Source organism: Mesocricetus auratus, unplaced genomic scaffold (assembly GCF_017639785.1).
Source record: "Mesocricetus auratus isolate SY011 unplaced genomic scaffold, BCM_Maur_2.0 Super-Scaffold_100024, whole genome shotgun sequence".
Lineage (NCBI taxonomy): Eukaryota > Metazoa > Chordata > Mammalia > Rodentia > Cricetidae > Mesocricetus > Mesocricetus auratus.
In genome coordinates, this window is record NW_024429205.1 from 9,472,407 (window position 1) to 9,482,220 (window position 9,814).

The following is a 9,814-nucleotide window of genomic DNA, read 5'->3' on the forward strand; positions in this document are numbered from 1 at the left end:
TATCTTTTTATGAATATGATCTCAGTATTAATTTGGAAAAGCATCATCAACTTTTGTGGACTGAACATTTCAAAAATAACATAAATCAATAAATAAATACATATATGATGTACCCATTTCTTTGAGTAGGTATCTTTTCTAGTGAGTCAATGAATAGGATTTAACATTATGCCTTTCAGATATTTAAACCATGGAATCCTCATGATACTTGCTTGAGGACTGTCCCATGAGTCTCCCACAAGCAAGCAGACTTGCAGAATACTGATTTCTTGCATTACATTTAATTTCTTTCAAAAGATATGAAGTAATCTATTGAGCCTTGGGCAGTAGATCAGTATTTATCCCAAGTATACAAATGGACTTTGGACTCCCATCCAACAATGTGAGATGCACTCTCACACTGGCACTGCCCTGGATGAAATGACAGACTCTGGACACCCCCAAAGAGGGCCTCACCCTCTCTGGGGAAATGAGGGAATATTGGGGGGCTGGGGGAGGGCACATGAGGAGGGGAAGGAAACAGAGAGGGACCTGGAACTGACTTGTGAAGCAACCTTGTTTCTAATTTAAATTTAAATTTAAAAATAAATAATAAAAAAAGAAAAAAAATGGTGAGTGAGACCACCAGAGTCCTGGGCGTGCCTTGTCTTTCACATCTTTGTTAGAGATGTCTTAAGTTCTATCTCTGAAAGCAGTTTTGATTTTATTAATTAGATTAAGGTTTCAAACTTATAGTCAGATTATAGGAGGGCTTCTGTGCCATCCCTTGTCCCCTTAGTTTTCCTTGTCTTTCTATCCTCCCTCAGACTTTCTTTGTAACCAAGTTAGACAGAAGCATAGGTCACCTGGGGCCCCAGGCTGGCAAATGAAATAAAGTGCTCTTATGGGACTAAACAATTTGAGCCCAAGCATCTTATAAATTTGAAGAAAAAAAAGATATGAAGTATCATACTGTAGAGATAGTTCAGCCTCTACATACGTTACTCACAAGCCAGAGGAGGAGAGATGCAAAATGTCACACATTTGTTTAACTCAGTAATATTTGATTTTTGTGAACTAGACTTTACCAGAGAAAGTACTGTGCATTCTTTCCTGCCAGCCTTGTCCCTGAGCCGTGTCAGTCCCAAATGAACATGCAGGATGCTATATTAATTATAAGGCCGTTGGCCTTTTGCTATTGTTTCTTAATGGCTAGCTCTGACTTGATTATTAACCCATAATTACTAATATATATATATATTGTCTTATCGTACCGAGGTTGCAGCCTCATGCATCCTCTCTCTTTCCAGAATTACACGACAACTCTACTATTATTGACTTCATTTCCCAGTATCCTCCTTGACTCCTAGTTGCACCTATCTTGCTTCCCTATTGGCCAATAGTGCTTTATTTATCAACCAATAGGACAATATATACACAGAAGGACTTCCTCCATCAAGAGAACATACATTTTATGAAAATAAATTCAATTTCTATTTCAAAATTTAAATAGGATAACAACAATAATCCCTTTATTTGCTTGTTTGTTTTGATCAGCTCTGTCTTCTACTCCTGGGTTGATCAGGTTTGTACACCCCTAACTTGCAGTTTTGAGGTACATGGTCTACATGGTGCAAAGTGGGCATATACAGCACCCAGATATGCATCAAAGCAGCAGGTACTCATGTATTTTTATTTAATATTGAGCTGAGTTGTATTATTTTTCTATTTGTTCATACACATTTTTGTATATATATATTTTTTTTTTATTTAGGTTAGAAACAATCCTGTTTCACATGTTAATACCAGCTCCCTCTCCCTCCCCTCCTCACCCACCCTTCCCACCAGGTCCCCCAGTCCCCCAACCAAACTCCACTCTGATTACCAAGGAGGGTGAGGCCCTCCATGGTGGATCTACAGTAATTGTCATTTCATCCAGAGTCCCGGCTGAGAGAGCCTCCCCTATTGTGGCATGGGCACCCAAAGTCTATTTGTACCCCAGGGGTAAATACTACCCAAGGCTCCATAGATTACCTAGGCCTCCTCACTGACACCCACATTCAGGGGGTCTGGGTCAGTCCCATGGTTTCCACACAACCATCAATCTGGAGTCCAAGAGCTCCCCCTTGTTCAGGTCAATTGTTTTTGTGGCTTAAACCAGCCCACTCTTAACTCCTTTGCCCATCAGTTCTCTCTTTCTGACACTGGATTCCAGGAGTTGAGTTCAGTGTTTGTCTATGGGTATCTGCCTCTGCTTTCATCAGTCACTGGATGAAGGTTCTGTTTCCTAGACTCTTTGGCAGTGGGATTATATGCTGAGCACTCATATACATTTTTAAAAGAAAATAAGCATATGTTAGAGAAAGTTTATTGGTCATTCAAATACTCATACAGCCAATTGGTTCAGACTTCCTCTAATACTTTATTTCTTTCCCTCCATTACTTTCATTGGCTATAGAGTGGATTTATTTTATATTTACAAGTCTACAGAAAAATCAATGAAATAAAGTGATATTTTGGGTTCCAGAGAGGGGCTGTTTGTTAGAAAGTTTTGTAAATGTAGGATGCTTGGTTTATTCAAAACAATCAACAATAGCCATTTAATATGAAAAAAAAAGCCAGGAATTTAAGCACTACAATCCTTTTAAGATTAAAATAGGCATAACAACTAGAAGCCTAATGACCACACTTACTATGTAATAACCTGGAAGATGTACAAATCATCTAGATAAAAGACTCAAACGTAGAAGCCTTGAAAGTCACAGAAAGTTGCCCTGATCTGCATTGCTCCAAACTATCAGTGTAAATTCTTTGAAGTTTGGAAACTTTCTAGGATCCACTTGCACATTGCACGATAAAGGGTGAGATATCAAGCATAACATTACATAAGCTAGCCTAAGATCATTTAGTGGAGCATCACTATGATTGGTGATACCCATAATGTCCCTAGAAAACCTACCCCACTAACAACTATACAAGTAAGCTAGATTTAAGATAGTAATTGGTGTGTAGGGGCTGGAGAGATGACTGACTCAGTGGTTAAGAGCACTGGCTTCTCTTCCAGAGGACCGAGGTAAAATTCCTAGCACCCATATGGCAGCACCCAATTATCTGTAATTTTATTCCAAGGGGACCCAGGGACTCATCCTGTCCTTCACAGACTCTTCAAAACTGTAATACAGATATGAATGAAGGCAAAACACCCATACACATGAAATATAAATCTTTAAAATATTATAATGATAGAAATGATGACAGTTAATATGGTGCATATGTGTGTGGGTGCATGTGTGCGTTTGTGTGTGTGTGTGTGTGTGTGTGTGCATACATGCGTGTGCATAAGACCAAGGCTGACTTTTTTCCCTATTATTGTCCATGTAATAATTTTGAACAGAGTCACTCACTGAACCTGCAGATCACTGTCTGGGTTATACTGGCTGATCAGCAAGCATCTAGCTAGAGTTCACTTGTTTGGGCACCACTTCCAACACACACAACATTGGGGCTACAGATGTAAGCTACAGTGCTCAACTTCTGTCTGCTTGCTGGAGATCCAAACCCATGTTCTCAAGCTTGAGTAACAAGCTCATTGTCCACCAAGTATACCATATCCCTGCTCCCCTGAAAATTCTTCAAACTATTAAGCTATATGTAAAAACAAAGTCTATAATGTCTCCACATTTTGGAGGAAAAATAGGAACAAAGATGAAGCCCACAGTCAGAAATAAATGTGCAAAGGAGGGTAGGTTAGAGACCATACACAGTATACTGCTTCATATTCTACTGATACTCTAACAGCATATGCCAGGCTTCTAACAAAATCTACTGAATTTCAAAGCCCAGTGGAAATCAGAGCACTCATGAACTTCAGCTAATTCATTCCTAAGTCAGGTAAGGCTAGCAGTGACTGCATTGTCTCAAGGCAAATTTATAGATGGTTGTTCAATGTAAATTCACAATGGTTCAGAATGTCTGAAAGTTTCCATGTCAGATCATTTGTTTTGATTGTTCTGCATCTAGTAAACTATCCTATTTCACAAACATGTTTAAAAATACTATGTATCATATTTATGGCCATGAAATCCTACTCCATTTTTGTAGCATTTTACTTCACTTTTCTGTAGTGTAGTACAAATGAAAAGGAAATTATATTTAAAAATCCCTAAACACTTGAAGTAATCAAATAAAAATAATGTTAAGAGAAGAATGTCAATAACATATTTTCTTTATTTATGGACTGTTCATTTGAGTAATTATTTTACCAATAAATACTATTTTTATGAAGCATACACAAAGAGCTGAAGTGGAATAAAGCAAATGCTACTACAATTGTTGCATCCCAGTCATTAAGCATGGCGTTAGCATATTTCCACTTATTAAGGAACCCACATAGAAATTCATTAACAAGTGGAAGAACCCCAGGGCTTAATGCAAGTTAAGTAAATTAATTTCAAGCCATAGAATTCCAATAAATTTAACATTTATTGAGTTCTTATGAGCAAAGCACTGCGATAATGCCTTAAGTAGATTAGACACATTCCCTGCCTCATTGAAAGGTATTAACATATTATTACATCTAGATGAAGAAACATTGGTAAACTATCTCAGTCTCATAAAATAATTGTTATAGAGTTAGACAGTGTCAATAATTATCTTACTGAAATTTCAGGGAGAAGGTTATCTTGCTTTGCAGAGAATAGAAATGATAAGAAAAGCTTCTCTGAATGGTTTGTGCACTTTGTAGTGGAAAATCTATTATGAGAAATCTATTCAGACCTTCTCAAGGAAGTCTTCATAGCCACCAGGATGAACTTCCTCTATCTGTTCAGGTCTTTCCTACATGAAAGTTATCAGTACTCCTATCCTGAGCAGTTGGCAACCTGTTATTAGATACATGCTAAGAGCAGTAGAAAATGAGCCAGCTCTCTTGGAGCCATTTCCCTTAAGGCTCAAGAGATAGCCCTGCCTAAGACACTGTGTACTTTCCAAGGTTCTTCTCCTCTTCTGGGAAGAATTAGTAACAGAGTCAGATGTCAGGAGGATTGGCTGCTTTGCTCAAGACATTTGAAGGACGTTTTATTGTTTAAACATCTGTACAAAAGGAAATTATGCCTGCTCTGTCAGGAAATAATCTCTAAATTCAACAATAATTGAGAAAATATTTAATTTTTTAATTCTAGCATCCTTGTAAATGTTGCATTTTCATTCCCAAATTATCTGATTACAATTTAGTTTGACCCAGAAAGAATATACTCGACTGAACAGTGAGTGCCATTTGCTCATTAAAATGACATATTAAAAAAGTAAAAACAAATTATTATTATAATATGCCATTCTCTGCACCATGAGAAAGAAATGATAATAAAATGTTATAGACAAGGTCAGACAAAAACTCAAATTCTTACTCTGCCAATTATGAATTGTGTGACCCTTAAAAAAATACTTAAACTTAGGAGTCCAGTTGTCTTTCTGTAAAATCTACAATGCACTATCTGCTTTAAAAGACTTTGTGAAGGCTGAACAATGTATTTCAGCACTTTGAATTGCATGGAATTTTATCTAAAGTGGAGGTGTTTTGTTTGATTGGTGTGTGTGTGTGTGTATGTGTGTGTGTGTGTGTGAACATGTATACCTCTAGTATTATTTACAGTCCTCCTAATTGTTCTTAAAACAAGTCATTGGATGACATTAAGGCATTTACTTTGACTTATCTCAAATTTAAGAAGCACAAATTCATTTATTTTGTTCTGTTAACCTCTATATTTTAACAGGGAGCTGTCCCAAGCCAAATCCAATTTTTCAACAAAAATGATAATATCTTTTAAATAGAATCTTTCTCATGAAATTATATTTTTTCTGCAAGCATAAATAATTTTTAAAATAGTAAAATTTGAAATCGTGATCTATTTTGCATTATGCAATTCGACATGACCAAAAGGTGACTCACAAAACAATTTTCATTTTAACAAAATACAGTAGAAAATTCTAGAAGGTGAGGCAATTCCAGATAAGCCAGTGTCTTGTCTGTTTCAGTGAATGATCAATGTACCACAGCGTAGCTCAATTCTGATTTTACAACTGAAATTTTTTGAGATAACTGATGACTTGTTACTTTATTCAGTGTTCAAGCTTTGGTCATTCTTGGGTAGCGTAGAGAACTAGGATATTTAACTATTCCCTCTTGATTTTAGTCTATAGTCAATGCTAAAACAATTAACTTCCTCAATGACCTGAATAAAATCAACATATATTAAGATATTGGGGCAAGGGCATATCCCTAAGGTGTCATATTGTGATATTTAACCCGATTTATTTATGGAGGGTCATATCATTAATAGCAGAGAGAATTTAAGTGTGAAGAACTGTCTTGTCTACAGTAAATAACCATGAGACAAGATCAGTGTAGATTACAGGGAGGAAGAGGAGAATGCCATCAAGAGTACATGGCTTGAAGAAATATTTTTTCATTTGAATAATTTTGTTAAAAGCAATTTTTGAAAAATTAAAGTTGTATGTACATCCTTGAATAAATAACTGAGTCTAACAGTTTGTTGATATCATTATTGATTTTTTCTTTATGTACAAAGACAAAAAGATAATTTTTCACACAGGATTCAGTTTTACATTTGTAAATTTAAGTTGTTCTATATTATGATAGAATATAAAATTTTTCCAGATGTAGAGTCATTTAGTTGTCTTACTTATTTATTATATATTATTTGGAAAAAATTGGGGAATATCTTATCTTAATTAGTAAATATTTAGATATTTCTTGTCACATTAGTAAATGTTTCCTAGTTCCATTTTTTTGGAATACACTGACTTTTCCAATCTAGAATCTAAAACAGTATTCACTTTTCTCATAGCCATGAAACTCACTGTAAGCAGAATTCTCCATGTGACATGAGAATTCCCATGGACAACCAAGAAGATTGAATGGAATAAAGTGAGAAGTGTCAAGCTAATTGCACACTAATTTCTAAATATTAGTCCTTAATCAACTCTTTTCTTTTCAGGAAATTAGTGTTCAGCTATTACTGATGAGAGGTGAAACTAGAATGTGAAAGAGATGTAGTAGTTGATTGCAGAATCTCTAGAAAAGGTACATTTGTTGAATACTTACAACTGTTTTAACAATTTTTCAAATATATGATAGATGAGTAATATGTTGGTAGATCAGTGGTAGATGACTAATGATTGGATGGTTGGATGCGTGGATCATGATACAAATCAGGAAACAAAAAATGTAAGGAAGCCTTTTACTCTATTTTACCTAAATCAGACAATCAATCAATTTAGTTCTGAACGGCCAATATTCAAAAAAAACTACATTGGTTATTAGAATAAGTGGTATGAAACCATTGATGTGTCAAAAAAATCCAATGTTCCCAATTTGACAATAATTAAAACCTTGGGTAAATACATGCTGCCAAAGGTGACATACTCAGGAAAATATAGAGATACCATATGCAGATACAGTGGCATTTTTTTAAATGTAGGAACAAAGTGAACCTGTCAGAAATCCTACAAATGTCTGAACAGAATGGAAATATTGAAGTTGAGAGAAATCTTTAAAAAGAACTTTTGGGTCATCTCTGCAAAAACCACAGCTGGAAAATTATAAACAAAGTATTAACAAAATTAGAAACAGATTTACTCACTTGTATTTATTTCATAAATGCAAGGTTGTTATATTTTCTGGAAAACTAATTAGAGGATTTACATCATTAGCTATCAACTTTTGTAATTAAATGAGGGAGATAGGAAATGACAGTTTGCTTTGGTGCAAAGGTAAACAAATGAACTTGCTCAGAATGATGAGATACAGGAATAAACTTGTATAGCTGGAACAAGGTGGTGATTCCAATTACAGTGAAAAGATTATATTTTCAGCTTATGTGCTTTAGCAAATAGTTATGAAAATTAGAACCATGAACTTAGAACAGTAGCTAATACACCGATTTTAGCCTTTGTGCGCTGTGAGTTAGGGAGGCTGAACCACACTGAACTTCTCACCGTGTGGGAGGAGCTGGGGATGAACAGAACTGCACGAAACAGCTGAATGGCCATAGGGCTCCTGTGAACAAGCTGGAGGTAACAAAGGATCCAGGTAACAGTTGGTGTCTTAATACTAGCTAAGGGATAATAATCATGGATAATGGCTTGGGGTAAGTATGTTAGGGACCTTATTATCTGAGAATTCTATATTCAAAGAAGAGTCCTAAGAAGCAAATGGATGAACCCACAGGAACCTGGTACTCTCTGCCTTTCTCTCTGCTCAAAGAGAATGGCCTGTGCTTCTTGACCACCTCCCAAACTCAGCGTTTTCAGCAAGGCTACTTTCATCCAGGGGTAATGTTCAAAATAAAGGGAAAGAATAATTTGTTTATCTTAATTTAACTTAAAAAGGTATGTGAATAAATGTGACATATGAAGTCAGTTAGTTCATGTACGAAAGTTTTGCTTAGGCAGGGCATAAACATAGTAATAAAGCAACAAATGACCCTTGTAAATGATTTCAGCATGGGGAAGGTGTGTTTCTTGTATCTTTGGTTGTGAGCCTAGCCTTTAATAGTTGAGCCATCTCTTCAGATTGCAGGTATGTTTCTTTAGACCCAGTAATTTGGAAGTCTGAGAGATGAGGAAATTTCATCATGTGAGAAAGCTAGGAGGCATCATCTCAAATTCATCTATTATTAGTGAAAAGTTGAGTGTAGCTTAATTTTAGATCAGATGTAAGTAAGTATAACTTTGGGAAAGATTGGGCATACATGTGTGAGAGAATTCGGAGTGTTAGAATGTGCAATAGGCTACAGGTATAATAGGGTAAATTTCGACCATTTTGAGATCTGCCTGACATTATCTAGCATAGTACATGTGTCCACACAATCCGATTCATACAGTAATACCAACCCTAAATACGTATTGTCAGTTCAGCATTGTCAATAGTGTTTTCAATAGAGATATCTATCAATTGTGAGTGCAGCCAGTAAGTTGTGTGACATATACATGATACATTGTGATACAAAAAAGAGACAGGTACAAATCAGTAATATATGTAAAACCACAGAAGGAATGAAAGAAGTCATGTATAAAGAAATGTGTAGTATAGGGTAGCACATAGGATATTTTAAAGGCCTGAGCTACACTCCAGTGTTACAAGTGTAGACAGTGACTATGTTTTTAGAGCAAGGAGAAGCTTCATTGGAGACTAAAGACAGCTGCTGAAGTGTTCATAAATATCTAATCCATGTGTGATGTTATGCGAGGTTGTCATCTTTGTGAGAATTCATGATTTATATCTATTGTATTAAGTAGGAAAAATATTGTATTAAGTATCATATATTAGACCTTATTCATCCTAAATCACATGTTACTTATTATTACTATCTGTCTAACCTTGGGCAATTTACATATATTCTGAATCTAAATAGATACGACCATTCTATAAATCCCACTTGTGCTGAGTGGATTAAATATGAAGACAACATATACAAAATACCATTTGTCATCTGAGCAGCATGTGGTAAGAGATATGCCTCCTTGTGTTTTGCGCTTTGTATATTCTCATTTTCATTGTTTATTTCATCCTTAAAACAATATTGAAATCTTCTCATTTCATTAGAGCACTCGTGTTTCCATGAGCATACGGCACTGCAGCTTGTTGTTGTGCAAATAACATTATTTCTGTATTGATTTTATTACTGTTTGTATATAGCCTTGGGCAAGTCACTGCCTCATGCAATGATTACATTTTACATGTTTCACAATCATTGGGTCTAGATGACAGAAAAATTATATTTTCTGGTTGCTTTAAATTTATAGAATTTTACAA